The following is a 15,756-nucleotide window of genomic DNA, read 5'->3' on the forward strand; positions in this document are numbered from 1 at the left end:
GCCAGGTCCACGTGGCACCAGACCAACCCATAGAACCTGAACAGCAAAGTGAAACAGCTGGTTATCTCAGGACCTGGTCAACACCACAGCTTTATCAGGCCCCCCCAAAATGTTATGACCCCAGATCAACAGGAAGCAGTTTCAAGAACCTGGCACCCTCATTCCTGTCCCGCCTGCTGTCCCCCCTTTAGCGCCTCACCTTTTTATAATAAACAGAAAGAAGGAGGAATGGTAACAGTCAAGCATTATGCTGGCCTGTCCCTTGGGGACCTGGCAGGATGCTTCATCCCTGAGTGCATGCCCTTGCCAGTTCTCAGGCAGTACTCTGGTCTACTCAGGGTCCTCACATCGTCCACTACATCGCTAAGTAGTCCCTGCACACATGCGCTAAGTACCCTCATAAAAGGCGGGTCCTGCCCGCCTCCCGTCTCTCTTTCTTCTCTTCCTCCCCTCCAGAGGCTAGTCTCAATCTCCTCCCTTTTCATGCCCCTACCCCAAGAAACCCTCCACGAGTTCTGTTGCTTGGGTGTCTCTCTCCCTCCATTTTTAAATTATAACATTAGGATTTCAGGTTAGAAGAGGTGGGGGTGGGTTTGCAGCTGTGTGCGTTAAGGAAAACATCGCAGGAAGCTGTGGGCAGGACATTCTTAGTGACTGGATGAGTATCATCCCCTGAAGGCCATGGCAAGACACCCAGCCTGTAGAACCAGATGTGTGTGGCCTTCTGTAGATAGTGCTTCACGGCAGGAGGTGAGCTAGAAAAACACAAAGGCCAGCACCCAGGACTCCAGCAAGCCCACTCCTGAACTTCCTGAGCCGAGCCACAAAACAACCTCATATTAGTCCCTACCTCCACCAACTCCCACCTGTATGGATAGCAGTGATGTATGAGTTAGAGAAGCTTCCAGAGCAGGGTGGGCCACGGGAATGATGCATTGTCCTGGCCAGGGCCGGGCTTCATGAGCTTGGACGTGGGGCATGGCAGCCTTCAAATAAACAAGTGAGGCGTGGAAAGGGGAATTCACTGCACTCAAACTTAGACGCGGGTCTAAGTCTGAGCCAGTCCAGTTTTAAGGCATGTCAGAACATGCCTCTACCCCACGGAAAGGAATTAAATTCCTTCTGTTTGGGGGGGGGGGGGGAGTGTAATACTTGCAGGCTACTCCCCATACCCTATTGTATGTCCTCTAATGTGAATGAGCCAAAGGGCATTGGTAGAGCAACAAGGACAGACAGACACACTCCTGCTCCAACCCTAAGAGAAACTGTTGGTGTCTAATGCTCTCTCTGTCACGCATTCCTGAGATAGACAAGTGAAAAGGCAGAAGATTGATTTTGCCTGAGGTTTCGGGGGGGTCAATACATAGTTCGTGGGTGTCATTGCTTTTGGAACCCTGCTGAGTTCAGACATCACGGTAGGAACGAATGGCAGAGGGAAGAAGCTAGTTCGATCCCCAACAGGCAGGCGGACGGGAAAGGGAGCCAGTTCTGAATGGTAGAGCTAGCAAAGTTACACCTTTTTCTCACCCTCCAGACGAGACAGAGGCCTGGCAGACCTTTTCTTTGACAGCCGCCCCTCCCTACTTCTGAGTGCTCACCTACAGCTGTGTGCTAATCAGCTCCTCTTTCCTTGTCTAAACAGACCCATTTGAAAAAGGGGAGGGAACCCATCCCAGGCCACCAGAACCACTTAAAACCCCGTCTCTCTAAGGGGCTGACCTACAGGGACTATTTCTCTCCGTGAGCTTTGTTGCTTGTGAAGTTTATTATCTGTTGCTGCCTTTTGTACCGGAGATTTCTCCTGCCCTTTCATTCTTTAATTGGCATAGAAAAGAATCCCTAAGGCCCTCTAGACAATAACAGACTCTCCTCACCTAATGGTGGCCAGAAAGTAAAGAAAAGGAGGAAGGGGCCGTGGTCCTGAATAGGGCAAACTTCTGATAACCTTAGTTTCCTCCCTCTTTTCCCTCTGTGTCTGGAGACCCAGCATGGTTACACAGCTAAGATGGGCTGGAACTCTCACAAGTCCTCCCGCTTTTGTCCCCCAGTGCTAGGATTATAGCATACCTGGAGTCCTCACCTAGTCCAAATACCACCGTGGGTTGGGACCAAGCTCTCACCCAGGGCCTTTGGAAGGCGTTCCAGATGTAAAGTCTTGTCAGGCTAGGAAAAGACAGGAAGGTTTGGGGGCTCTGAGAAGACAGGGATCATGAAGTAGTTTTTCAGAAGTAAGAATCTGAACATATTATGAAAAGCTCACAGGGTTTCATGGTAAGAATTTTCACTCTGACCTTCTATTCAGTGGCAGGGTGGGGCAGGGAAGTAACCCAAGCATACTCATCTAGCATGACAAACCTGTGTTGGGGCTCAGAAAATGACCCCCCCAAATATGGCATTTTGACCTGTTATTTGATCTGAAACAAGCAGTCTCAGAGACAAGCCCCCCTCTCCCACTTCTCTCTTTCCCTTGAGACTCAGGGAAAGAAGGGGCTTTCTCTGAATTCCTCTGCCTCTGAATTCCTCTATCTTCCTCAAGACCAGAGCCTTTGGAAAATTAACTTTCAGGAAATGTCGGAACTGACTCAGAACCTAGATGAACTTTGCTCCAGACTATTGTAGTTCTTTGGGCCCATTTAACTCTACAAAAGAAATCATTTAGAGTTACACCAAATTGAGATCCTTTGTCAAAATTCATCTCAATCTGAGCCCTTAGGAAAGGCCCCTTGATGTTTCTAGCAGGTTCTGTTCTGGACCCCCAGATCCCACAGCAGCGAAGCGGATGCTTTTACATGAGAGGCAAGCCTCTCAGAGTGGCTTTCAGAGATAACAGGGTCTAAAGACCTCCCTGCAGAGTCTCTAGAGACCCCTAAAGCACATCTTGCCTTTCTTGTGGGTGTTTCTGGCTTGTCTTTGGGGGCAGAGTCTAAAGGGTTGGTAGTATTAGCAAACACAGAGCACACAGAATTGGTCCAAAGCACACTTCCTTACTGCAGGAATTCTCAGAGCTTTTCATTGCCAGCAAACGCCATGACTCCCTGAGAGCAAACCGTTGTTTGCGACCATGATTGATGTGGGAGTGTCATATAGCAATCTGTTGATTTCATTGGTTAAGGAATAAAGAAACTGCTTGGCTGGCCCTCATAGGTTAAAACATAGGTGGGAGGAGTAAACAGAACAGAATGCTGGGAGGAAAAGGAAGTGAGCTCAGAGACACCATGCTCTCCTCTCCCAGGTAGTCGTGATAGCTCTGCTCTCTGAGGCACACGCCATTCATCTCTGACCCAGGATGGACATAGGCTAGAATCTTCCCGGTAAGCGCACCTTGGGGTGCAACACAGATGATTAGAAATGGGCTAAATTAATATGTGAGAATTAGCCTAGAAGAGGCTAGATAGAAATGGGCCAAGCAGTGTTTAAATGAATACAGTTTGTGTGTTGTTATTTCGGGCATAAGCTAGCCAGGCAGCCGGGGTGCTGGGGACGCAGCCCCGCCGCCCCTAATTACTACACATGATGGCTGACATGAACCATCATCTTGATAGTATTTAGAATCACCACGGAAATCTGGTGGCACCTGTAAGGAATTTTCTAGATTATGTTTTTTGAGGTGGGACACCCATTTAAATATGAATGGCACTGTTTCGTAGGCAAGGGAGCCAGTCGGGGTGAAGAGAAGAACGTGAGCTGAGAACCAGCATTCAACATTCTTTGCTTCCCCGCTGCGGGCACAATGTGACCCACTAGCTCACACTGGCATACCTTCCCTGCTGCGGTAGGCCGTATCCCCTTGAACCGGAAGCAAAAATAAACCCGAAGTTGGTTTTAGCCAAGCATTTTGTCACAATAGCAAGTGACTGATCCAGCGACATTTCAAATCTTGAGGACAGATCGCTCTGCTCTTCACTGTCCCCTGAAGATCCATTGAGGAAGGTTGTGTGGGCTCTGATTTCTGCCTTTACAACAAAGGCCTCTTCCAGCCTACAGCCAGGCTTCTCCCACTCTGAAAGAACTGCTCAAAGGTCTAAGGAGCATCAGAGCTGGACCCTCTGGGCAACAGCAGTTGTTTCTACTTCCTGGCTTTGTGCTCACCAGCATTTGGCCGATGACACTGAGCATAACAATGACAGGAATTTGTTAATAGTTGATGGAGTGAGACCATTGTTCTTGACCCGGTTTTGACATTCTTTCTCTCTGAATCACAGAAAAAATGTAATTGCCCTCTGACTTGTATGATCATAGGAGTTCTGGAAACAATACATATAAGTGTATGTGTGTACATATATATGTATGTATATATGTGTGTGTGTTTAATTTTTTACAATTTAAGTGCTGGGGGTAATGGAAAGAACCTCAATACCTAATTCACTTAACTCTAAATGAAACTATGTAACCAATTTCTACCAGATGGTTTTAAGACTGTACAGTGTTACATTGAGAACCTTACTCAATAACCATTGGAATTATTTCATAGAGAGGCTCCAGTCATCCCAGGGTGTGGTGGTGTAAGAAAGCCCATCTTCATCCTCGTTACACAAAGCCGCCAGCCAATGAGGACTGAACTTCGCTGGAAGGGAGCCGAGATGTTCATTTGTCTCTATCCATCTTGCCAGCAGGGCTGCTAGCCTGTCCAGTTGCCTGCCGTCCCTCCACCCTTAACCCCTTACAACTCAGAGATGCCTCCCAGGTCCTTAGTTCAGAGAGCAGCTCAGCTGACCATTCTACCACAGCTTCTAGCTTCAACATCCCATATCTGGCACACCCTTTAAAATGAAAGAAGAATAACATCAAATGTCACCTGCATGAGGTTGGTTGCCATCCGGGCATCTTCTTCCTCTTGCTTCTTTGGTCCCTCTGGTTTTGTAATGAATGAGCGATCATTTATTAAACACTATGGTCTCGCTGTGTCAGGCGTAGGGCTATCTCTGAGCCGCAAGGTGTTCTTCTATGGGTCTGAATATAGAATGCCCTCCTTACCTGAGGTTTCAGTTACCTTTGGTCAACAAAAACCTGGAAATGCAAAGTTCCAGGAATAAGAGTCCTAATTGCACATTATTCTGAATAGTGTAATAAAATCTCAACCTACCCTACTGTGTCCCTCCCTTCTGGGCCACGAGTCATCCTATTATCCGGTGTATCCACACTGTATTGTATGTACATATGGAGGAAATTATCTCTATCTGTGAATAGTGAGAGACAGTGTGGGTATATTGGACTACCGTGGTTTCGGGCAGTCACTGAGAATATTCAAAGTATTCCCTAGGATTAAGGAACTGTAAAAAAGTGGGGGGGGGGGGGGGGGAGTCAGTGGATCTGAGTTTTCAAGGCCAGCTCTGAGTTCATTTGGTTGAGTTCTTTCGCCCTCTTCATCATTGTCATGACAACTAAATTAACAATTGACCTGTCTGGAGAAGACCTCTGCCCATAGCTTCAGATGACCAGACCTTCCCTTTGAAATGGGAAGATCATAGTGCCCTTGCACTGCAGAGGACCAGCATACCTGCCTTCTTCCAGCCACCGTGGCATGCCCTCTATGTCCAGTCCCAGAGCAGAGCCATGTCAGGAGCTGGCATCTGCAAGTTTGAACAGGGCCAGCCTGGCAAAGGCCTGCAGACACCTGGTTTCAGTTGACAGTCTCATATCACAGGTCAGGAAACAAAAGAATAATTCAGCTCTGGGGAAAACCTGCCAGACTTCCACACAGCAGTTTCCTTCTTGAAAACACTTTTTTTTTTTTCCATCACAGAAAAGAACTCAAAGGAAAATGAATAATTGCTAGGCTATTCAGAGCCCTTGGTCCCCTACAGACAGGGTTGCTCCTGCATGAATCCATTAATTTTCATTTCCAGAGTTTTCAAATGTAAAACAAATGTTTGATGTAATCTGCACTGCTGCTCTGTGCTAATTAACCACCACCTCCCACCTAATGCTGCAAACACTTCATCGATCAGTGATAAATTTGGTCCTTAGGAGATTGCCTTTACATTTGTTTGACTCGTGGGAAAGTGGCTGTAAGTATTTTCTGAGGGTTCTTGGCTGCTGCTCTCCCCCTGGCTGTAATAACGCAACTGATATTCCTGTGTTGCCTTCCTGCATTCTCACTGGACAGGCGGGTGCACATATGCTTGAAGGGGAAGGGGAGGTGGGCAATCTCAAATTACTGATCAAATATGATAAAATACGTTCAAGTCCAGGAACACGTCTTCACCATCCTGACCATAATTTATGAAGTGTCGGGTGTGTTCTAGGAGCTAGTGCCCTGATGAAGATGTGGGTCCTCCTGCAATTCTTATATCATCCGCTTTCCCTCTTCTGAAAGATAAGGTGGTTGGGTTCCTGCGAGTCCTCATAACATAGAGTCTACAGCTCATTGGAGGGCCTTTCAAGCTGCCATTTCCCCATGGCTCAATTGTTGAGGCCACTGGACTGCCTTAAGTGTGGGAGAATGCTCTTGTACACTGTAAAGATGTGCCACTCATATTGGTTTAATAAAATGCTAATTGGCCAGTAGCCAGGCAGGAAGTATAAGCAGGGCAACTAGACTAGGAGAATTCTGGGAAGAGGAAAGGCAGGGAGTCAGTCATCAGCCAGACGAAGGGAAAGAAAGATAAGAAAGCCTTACTGAGGAAAGGTACCAAGCCACGTGGCTAAACAGACAGAAATTATGGGTTAATTTAAGTTGTAAGAGCTAGTTAATAATAAGTCTGAGCTAATAGGCTAAATAATTTATAATTAATATAAGTCTCTGTGTGTTTCTTTGGGATGGAATGACTGCAGGACAGAAACATCTGTCTACAATAAGCAAAGTAAATCAGGCCTTTCCAGGGTCCAGAGTGAGCCTGGGCTTAGTTAGGAACACATGGGCTGTTGGTGTTCCATTACCCTGGTGTTTAGGTCCAACTGGCTCTGCTACAGCTGGATGGCAAGGCTCATACCTGAGTTTTCTGACATATAGCCTTCATGTTGCTTTCCCTTGGGGGTTCAGTTGCATAGAAAGGAATCCACTTGAGCTGGTTTAAGTTGAAAAGATTTATCATAGCTTGCTAAATGTCATATGAAGTCTTCAGTAAAGCTGAAAGAACATATTGTATCACACCTAGCAGAACCTGTTTCCAGCAAGGATGCTAGCTAAGAATCCTGCCAACATCCTGTTCTCTCTGTCTCCGATCCACCCCCTCTGTTCTTATCTTGGGAGCAGATATTGCAGGGTGTGCCTTTCTGATCACTTGACTGGTTCCAAATGAAATGTCCCCGCATGCATCAGGAGGTAGATCTTTGGTGAGGTCAAGAACTCTAGTTTCAGAAGACTTGAAATAAACTCCTCACTTACGTACCTCTGTAGAAGATTCCAGGCATGTATTGGTAGATGTTGAGTGGCCTCTGTGCACAATGTCAGTTTCTCCAAAGCCTATAACTACTTATATTCATATTTTAAAAGCTATCTCTATAGTAAGCTTAACCCTATGGGATACTGGGTATCTACTTCTTGTCTAGAGACCAGGTGTTATGTTAGATAGTTATAGTTCAACAACTCTTTTTATTAAACATGTTTCTTTGCACCATTCTCAAATTTTGTGAAGTGCCTCCCCCTCCCCAGCACCCCTCTACACTACTTATAAAGGGAAATTACACCTTACCATCAAAATGGTGTTCTGAGTCATCCAATCTCCTCTGCAGCCTGTGGGTAGGGTGTTAACGTGACTGAGTGTGGCTCTCTTGGTGCCTGAAGTTGTCGAAAGCACCTTAGAGACACTCAGAAACCAGCAGCTCTGATGTACAGAGACCTTGACGGTGGGAGTGAAGAATGAGGTTAAAAAAGCAACAGAAGGGATGCCATAAAATGGCAAGAACAACTTCATACCATGGCAAGAGCGATTTAATGTCATCTTAATGCCATCTGTCCCTCCTCTATTCCAGCCGTGCACCTGTCGTTGGGTCCCATATTTCAGTGCCCTTGTAATATCGCATCCATTTCTGCTTGCGTTATCCTCTGCCCTCTGAAGCAGGGAGCTCAAAGCAGCGTTTGCTGACTGTACTGAGTGTGACCTCTCTGTTCATTCTCTTTTCTAGACCATTGTCCGTTTAGAGATCCATGCTGGTCCTAACTTACACACACAGTTAGATTTCTGAGGCAATTTAACAAGACAGAAGGCAAAAAAGTGGCCAGCCTAACCTCAGCAGATGAGTCTGTTGATTTCAAACACGGAGGGGCAGACACAGAGAGAAAGGGGTATATGTGAAAGGGGAAGGTGGTTTGGGAAGCAGGACATTAAATTGCTGGGTCTGTATGCAAGCCCAGTTTCTCTCTCCTTTAACTGTCTAGACAAGGTGCTTGTTTTATCTTCAGAAATTGTCTCACCTAGGCTATCAGGATAGATGATGTATAATAGGTGACTGAGTTTTACAGTGACAGCGATGGGGAAGGGGCTGGAGTTTCAACATTAAGGACTTGGTCAGAGTCTGTCAGAGTTTGTTCAAAGTTTGTTTGTTCTATTCTAACACAGAGTTGAGGGAGACAGAGACACACAGAGAGAAAGACACTTGTCTGGCTTTAAGGTTGTGCTTCCCTTTGCTGCTACAGCTTAGTAGATCCATACACACTTCCATCTTCAGTTTTGACCTTCATTGTCTCTTACAAAGCATCCAATAAGGGCGCTGGAGAGATGGCTCAGAGGTTAGGAGCACTGGCTGCTCTTCCAGAGGACCCACATGGCAGCTCACAACCATCCGTAACTATAGCTCCAGGGTACCCAATGCCCTCTGATCTTTATGGGTACCAGGTACACATGTGGTGTACAGATACATATGTAGGAAGCACACATACACACAATCCAATGGGTGTTCTTATTCATTTACCCTTTCTCCAGTCCACCCCTTGCTTGCGGGTCACTCCCAAGAGTGTTTGACCGCACTGATGGCTTCCTCCACTGAACTGCCTTTCTCATCTGTCTTCCGGATACCCAGAGAGTGTGACTGATAGCTCCAGGGTAAATGAGCTCATTTTCGGCATGCATGACCCTTTGAGATGACACAGTCACAGCTTCAGAGATGGAGTGCAATAGGCCAGCTCGTTGTCTCAGAGAAACCCAGCTTAGCTCGGCTACAATTGCATTTTACACAGAGAGGAAGAACATTGCTTGATCTCAGCAAGCTTCCAGGTCAGGCATCTTCAAAGGCATTTTCTGATTCAAAAATTAGCGTTCGGTTATTGGTTATTTGATACTTCAAATTCAGGACATTTGTCTGCTTCTGCCAAGGGCTGTGGCTAGCAGCCAGCCCTCTAAATTCAGCTTCCACTAAAAGTGGAGATTTTACTCCGGGGTGGAGACCAGCATCTTGAATAATCTATGCTATAGGTTCTGGTGTTTACTAAAGTAGCCAGTCACTGGTCTGCAGAGCGTGGGAGTGAATGTAGGCTCACTGACAGTGTTACTCTGTGTCTGAACTAAAACTTGAAGTAAGCATTCCCACTTTCCCTTTTGGTTCTTTTTTTTTTTTAGTAATTTTTTTTCTTTTTTTCATTTTAAATCAGGCAATTCCTTGGGGGTGGGCAGCTCATTAAAATTTGGATAACACGTTTCACTTCTAGTAGCCAGAAAAGTCATGCCGAGAGGGAATACATCTGTTAACACAATAGAGTTATTATACTTGGTAACAAAAATGGGTTAAGTAGAGGCACATACATTGCTTTTTATTTTTATTAATAGAATACAGAGAGGGGAAGCTGAGTATGAACTAGTACAGGGTGACTTCACCTAAGCAGAATTTTAATGCAAGCTAAACCAAACTATGTTGCTCGAGGATGCTTCCACAGGAATTGAAACAGTGGATGGAGTTAAGAACAAGTTGTTTCTAAGTCAGAATAACGGTCCTCTCTGCAGGGAAGCACTGTTTCAAACAAGAAGAGATTTACGGATAATGGGTTCAAGCTCTCAGGTGTTTCCAAACTTTTGATTTTGCAACATGTCATTGTCATTTAAAAAGTTTGTGTTCCGGGCAGTAGTGACAGCAGCAATTCCAGCACTCTGGAGGCAGAGGCAGGTGGATCTCTGTGAGTTCGAGTCCAGCCTGGTCTATAGAGTGAGTTCCAGGACAGCCAGGGCTACACAAAACCTTAAAGAACAAAACAAAGCAAATTCACGCTCTCGAACTGTGCAATAACGTTACCAAAAGACAACAGAGCAAGGGACACTGAATAATCTTACTTAATGTTGTTAAGCAGGTGCATGACTTTGTCTCCAGCTGTGCGTAGCTATCCTCAGCCTCCCGTGACTGTAAGTGCTCCATAGGGCACAGCTGGGCATGCGTCTGCAGTCTTTGTCATGACTTGGGTTGTATTTTTGTGGGCATTTGCCTTAGAAACATGTTAATCCCAGGGTGGAGAGATGACTTAGTCACCAAAGGGCTCATTGTGCATGTGTGGACCTGAGTTCAGACCTCCAAGCCATTCTTGGCAGTATGCACCTGTAACCCTAGCACTTGGTTAGACATTGTTTGCACATACATAACTTTAGCATATACAGGCCTATTCTACATGGTTTTGTACTCATGAGCAATCGTGCACTACCTAGGATGTTTCTGCAAATATTCACTCAATGACAAATGTGTGCACACTCTCACAACCGTATCACTCATAATTATTGCTGATCACAACACAGTTTACCTAACTACTGTGTTGTTGGTGAACATTTGGTTGTTTTTAACTTTTGTAATCTATTCTAAGCAGTACCACTATGAACACACTTGTATTTTATAGTCTCTGTGTTGCTCTATTCACATATACATGCTATGAATAGACCAGAAGAGTCCGTCAGTGTACATTGTGGGATTATGGACACAGTCGACCTTCCGCATCCATGAGAGAGACGATCCGGTAACTCTATATAGTTACTAAAATTCATAGGTCTCTAAATTCCTTATTTAAAATGGCACAGTATTTGCATATAATGCATTTATATTATCAATCATATACTTTAAAGCTTCTCTGGATCACTTTAAACCCACAATGCAACATAAATGTTTTTAAATAGTTGCTATATTGTTTTTTTTAGGGAATAATAAGTAAAAAGGTCTGTACATGTTTAGTACAGACAGGATCCTTTCCCAAATACTTTTCAATCTATAATGGAAATCTGGGGATATAGAGGACAGATATTATTGTGGAAATACACTTATGTACATCTATCTATCATCCATATATATTATATATACATATAATTTTCTGATGTGTTTAGCAGTAGAATATTTTTGTCATTCAAAAAGTTATATTCAACTTGATTATGATATTGTCTGTCCAATTGGGGCTGGAGCAATGGCACAGTGGTTAAAAGTACTGGCTGCTCTTCCAAAGGACTTGGATGATTTCCAGTTCCCACACAGCAGTTCACAACTATCTATAACTTCAGTTACAGTGCCCTCCTCTGACCTCCATGGATGCCAGGCACACACATGGTGCACAGACTTAGAAGCAGGCAAAATATTAATAATATAAAAAATACTAAATCATTTAAAAGAGATTATCCATTTGTTCCTGAAAGAAAATGCATCGATTTCTATTCCTAGCTTTAGAGATTTAGTTCAGTGTTAGAATTCTTGACGGGAATTTGCAAAGCCCTGGAACTAGTCCCTAAACAAACAAACACACATACAAAAAAGTGGGACTTAAGGACAGAGAGAACTCTGGGAAGAAGAAAGGGGGAGTCACCAGCCAGATGCAGAGGAAGTAGGACATGCAGGAGGAGTAAAAGCCACGAGTCACGTGGCAGCACACAGCCTAATAGAAATGGGTTACTTTAAGTTATAAGAGCCAGTTAGAGACAAGCCTAAGCTAAGGCCGGACTTTCGTAATTAATAAGAAGTTTCTCTGTGTCTCTATTTGGGATCCTGCTGGAGGGACAGAGAGACTCATTACAGTAATCCTTGTTTTCAATGGGGCCACATCTGCCTTTGTTTCCACCCCCATACTTTCTGCCATTCTGTGCTTTAGGGATTACTCTCATCTCAAATCCATCAAGACAGTTTTAGAAGATTTTCTAAGTCTGTCTTTTTAGGCTATACCTTTAGTTCTGATTACCTATCCTGTGATATGGGATAGGATTAGATGTCTTCATTGTGATCCAACGGCGCTACTTCTCCCTGATCCCCTACAGTGCCTTCATGGAGAGTTCCCACTCTCAGTACTTCAAGGCCAAACATCTGAACAGCAGCAGGACACAGAGCTTCCTCCCTTTTGCTGTTTTGGGCCTTAGCTATCGAATTCCCATGATGGGAGACAAGATCCCACTTTCAAGCCTGGACGGGCCCAGAGTTGAGACAGTTTTTTCCTCACCTTTTTCTTCCCCTTTATGAAATATGAGAATTCTTGATAATTTGGTTTTGAGTTCTTGTCTATTCAATCATGTCTTTTCCTCTTCTCTCCATTCTGAAAGATTTTTTTCAACATCTACGAAGTCTATGAGTAAGGTCAGCTTCTTCTAAAGATTTATTTATTTATTATATATACAACATTCTGCCTCCATGTATGCCCACATGCCAGAGGAGGGTGCCAGATCTCAGTACAGATGGTTGTGAGCCACCATGTGGTTGCTGGGAATTGAACTCAGGACCTCTGGAAGAGCAGCCAGTGCTCTTAACTGCTGAGCCATCTCTCCAGCCCCTTAGTTCCCAAGAGCTCACTTCTGATCCTGTTACTTCTCCAGTCTGATAGCATTTTACTGTTTGACTCCACTGTATTATGAGTGTGGTATTTGTGTAGAATGTGGGGACCAAGTTGGTGGAACTGGAGTACTCAGGCAAACAAATGGCCCGGGGCAACACTGTCACACAGAATTGCAACGCAATTAAATCATGCCATTTAAAAAACGTCTAGTTAGAAACACGTTTGAACGTGAAATAGAAAAGATTAAAATGAATTTACTAATATTTTATTAAGTGAAACGTATCAAATTTATTATGTTTTCAACATGTAACCAATAGGAAATCTTACGAAATGGTTTTAATTCTTTCTGTAGTTGGTGTGTATTTTATACTTAGGCATGTCTCCATTCGGATGGGCCACATTTTCAAGTGGCCCAGTGTCTACAATGGCCTGTGATAACAGTGTGGGTCAGTTCAGGTCTCAGGAAACGGCGCTACCCTATGGCTCGCTCCTAAACTTCCCGGGATCAAGAATATACTCAGCCTGCCTCGTCTTGGACCATCCCTGGACAGGTGGTTCTGGGTTCTGTAAGAAAGCAGGCTGAGAAAGCCAGTAAGTCAGTAGGCAGCACCCTTCCGTGGTCTCTGCTTCACTCCCTGCCTCCAGGCTCCTGCCTTCTGCTCCTGCCCTAACTTTCCTAGATGATGGGGTTCTAAGCTGAAATAAAGCCTCTCCACTCCAAATTGTTTCGGGTCTTTGTTTTATCACAGCAATAGAAAGTAAACTCGGGTACATTCTGTGATCCTCACTCTTGAGTTTCACTTAGACCTTAGCCTGGCTCCATTGGCCTTGCCCCCTAACTACTTCCCAGGCAACGGGCCATAATCTGGCTAAAAATTTGCATCATGAAACATTATAAGGGGAGGAGAGGGACTTTTCCTGATACACTAATTATTAGAAATGGCCAGTAGGCAATATCTCTAATATTTCCAAATTAAAATTCCCCATAGGGCATGGACCAGTCACATTTTTTATCACACCGGCTCAAGAACTGCTGTGAGTTAGGTTAAGGTGTCTAGGGCTTGACCTTAGGACCTTTGCATAGGTAGGAAGACAGCAAGGCAGCTAGAAATACAAGCTGGGCGAGCAGGCAGAGGTAGAAGCCGGGATTTAGTGTTAGGAGGCAGGGCAGTGGAGTAACACCCACTCCCTCACCCTACCCCCTACCCCGCCCATCAGCAATGAGGAAGCTCCACCCATGGTGCTCAGGAAGATCTGCCCACTCAGCCTCCAAGAAGAGCAGGCAGATGCCCGTGGGGAGTCAGCCTTGGGCCCCACTGCCTCCTACTGACTTACAGCTCACACAGTAGCCCCTTTGTGTCCTTCTCTTTAGCTGCGGCTTAGGTTCCAGCCAAGGGACTCAGTCAGGGGACTTCTAGGGACAGAGAGAAACAACTATGAGAGCAGCCTTTGTGCAAGTCTGTTCCCAGGAAGGAATCCCTAGGGTCGTGGTCCGTGTGGCTGTGGCCGAGGGAGGACAATGCTGAGGAAGTAGAAATGGAGCCTATGCTTTGCTGGGACTGATCTGGAAACTGAAAAGAAAATGTTTCAAATAGGTAGGAAGTTGCTGGAAATTTTCAGTGGGTGTTCAGGCAAAAACTCCAGAGCCGGAAATCTAAGAGTGATTTGAAAGGTCTACTTTGGGTGTAATGGTTTAAGTCAAAGGAGCCCTTGAAGGCATTCACTTTTCTGTCTGTTGGTGCCACATGTAGAGCCCTACCTGAGATTGTATTAAAAAAAAAAAAATTAGGAGTGGGTTAGCATAGCCAGGGGACTTCTAGGGCCAATCCTCAGACTTGGGGGAATAGACATTTCTGATCAGTTATTACTCGATGGATGGACTATAGGCACACTACTTGGTAGAATATTTTGACCCCCAAGCTTCTTTCTGAGAAACTTTCTGAGAACTTTCAAACAATGCCCAGGCAGAGGTGGAGGGCTAAGAAGAGCAGAGCCAAGTCTTTTGTCTGAGGTACTAAAACAATCTCTCTCCAACGGTATCATCTTGCAAGATATGACTTCAGGTCTTCAGACACTCTGAGACAGAAAGTGGAAGGTTTTGAATCCCTGCTGTGTTAAGACACACATACAAGCTTTATGATCCAACTTGAGGGCTTTACATGGGGATGCTAACAAGAATAACTAATGTTTCCAGCTTCACCCCACTTATTGAAAGTAAATTTGAGTAACACTTACTATTGGTGTTTTCAGTAAAGCAGAAAAAAAATGGAAAGTTGAATCTGAAATGTTACCAGTACCACATATTCAAGGATACATTTCTAAAGTCTTTGCTACAATGTCATTGTATTTGAAAATGTTTTTTATCTGTAATATAATTCCAAGATTTTTTTTTTTAAAAGCCACATTGTCTGTGTCTTATATGTGCCCCACTTTTTGTGTGGTATTATAGAGACACTGTAGTGAAACCCAACTAGGTGATTCTTAGGTCTTTGAAAATGGACATGGGAGAAATGTTGAAGAGTTTGGAACAGTGAATCAGCAAAGCCCTCCAAGTTGAAGAAGCAGAATTTAATGGGCCATTCTGGTGGGGGTTTGGAAGACTTGGATAATAAGAGAAAAAGACAGTAGAGGCAAGGTTCATGAGGAAAACAGAGACTCAATTGGAAACCAGGCTAGAGGTCATTTGCGTTGTATTCTGCCAAAATAAAATAAACTCTGGCTTTGTGTGCTCTCAGAGTATGAGGGAGGCGAAAATCTAAAGCAGTGGATTGATTAGTTTAGCGGAAGGAATTTCACGACAACACAGCTGTGCCACGGCCACTCCTCCATGCTCGATCCAGATTTGTGGGAATAAAGGGGAGCAGAAGGAGAAAATGTTAAGCTTGTTGAGGGGAGGGGCGTGAGTGAGCTTAACTCTGCCAAGGAGTGTGCACAAAGAGAGGCAGCTGTGACTGTGAAGGAGCTTGGCACCACTTGGTGCTGGGATAATAGGAAAAGTCTCTGAGGCTAAGTCTCGGGATCCATCAAGGCTCCAACATCCAAAACTGCAAATTCATTTGAAGGCTGGGAGGCTGAACTGAGCCTGCAGCGGAAGGGTTCTC

The sequence above is a fragment of the Microtus oregoni genome, unplaced genomic scaffold (assembly GCF_018167655.1).
Source record: "Microtus oregoni isolate MIOR12 unplaced genomic scaffold, Mior012 000007F_ref0000211, whole genome shotgun sequence".
In the NCBI taxonomy this organism is placed as follows: domain Eukaryota; kingdom Metazoa; phylum Chordata; class Mammalia; order Rodentia; family Cricetidae; genus Microtus; species Microtus oregoni.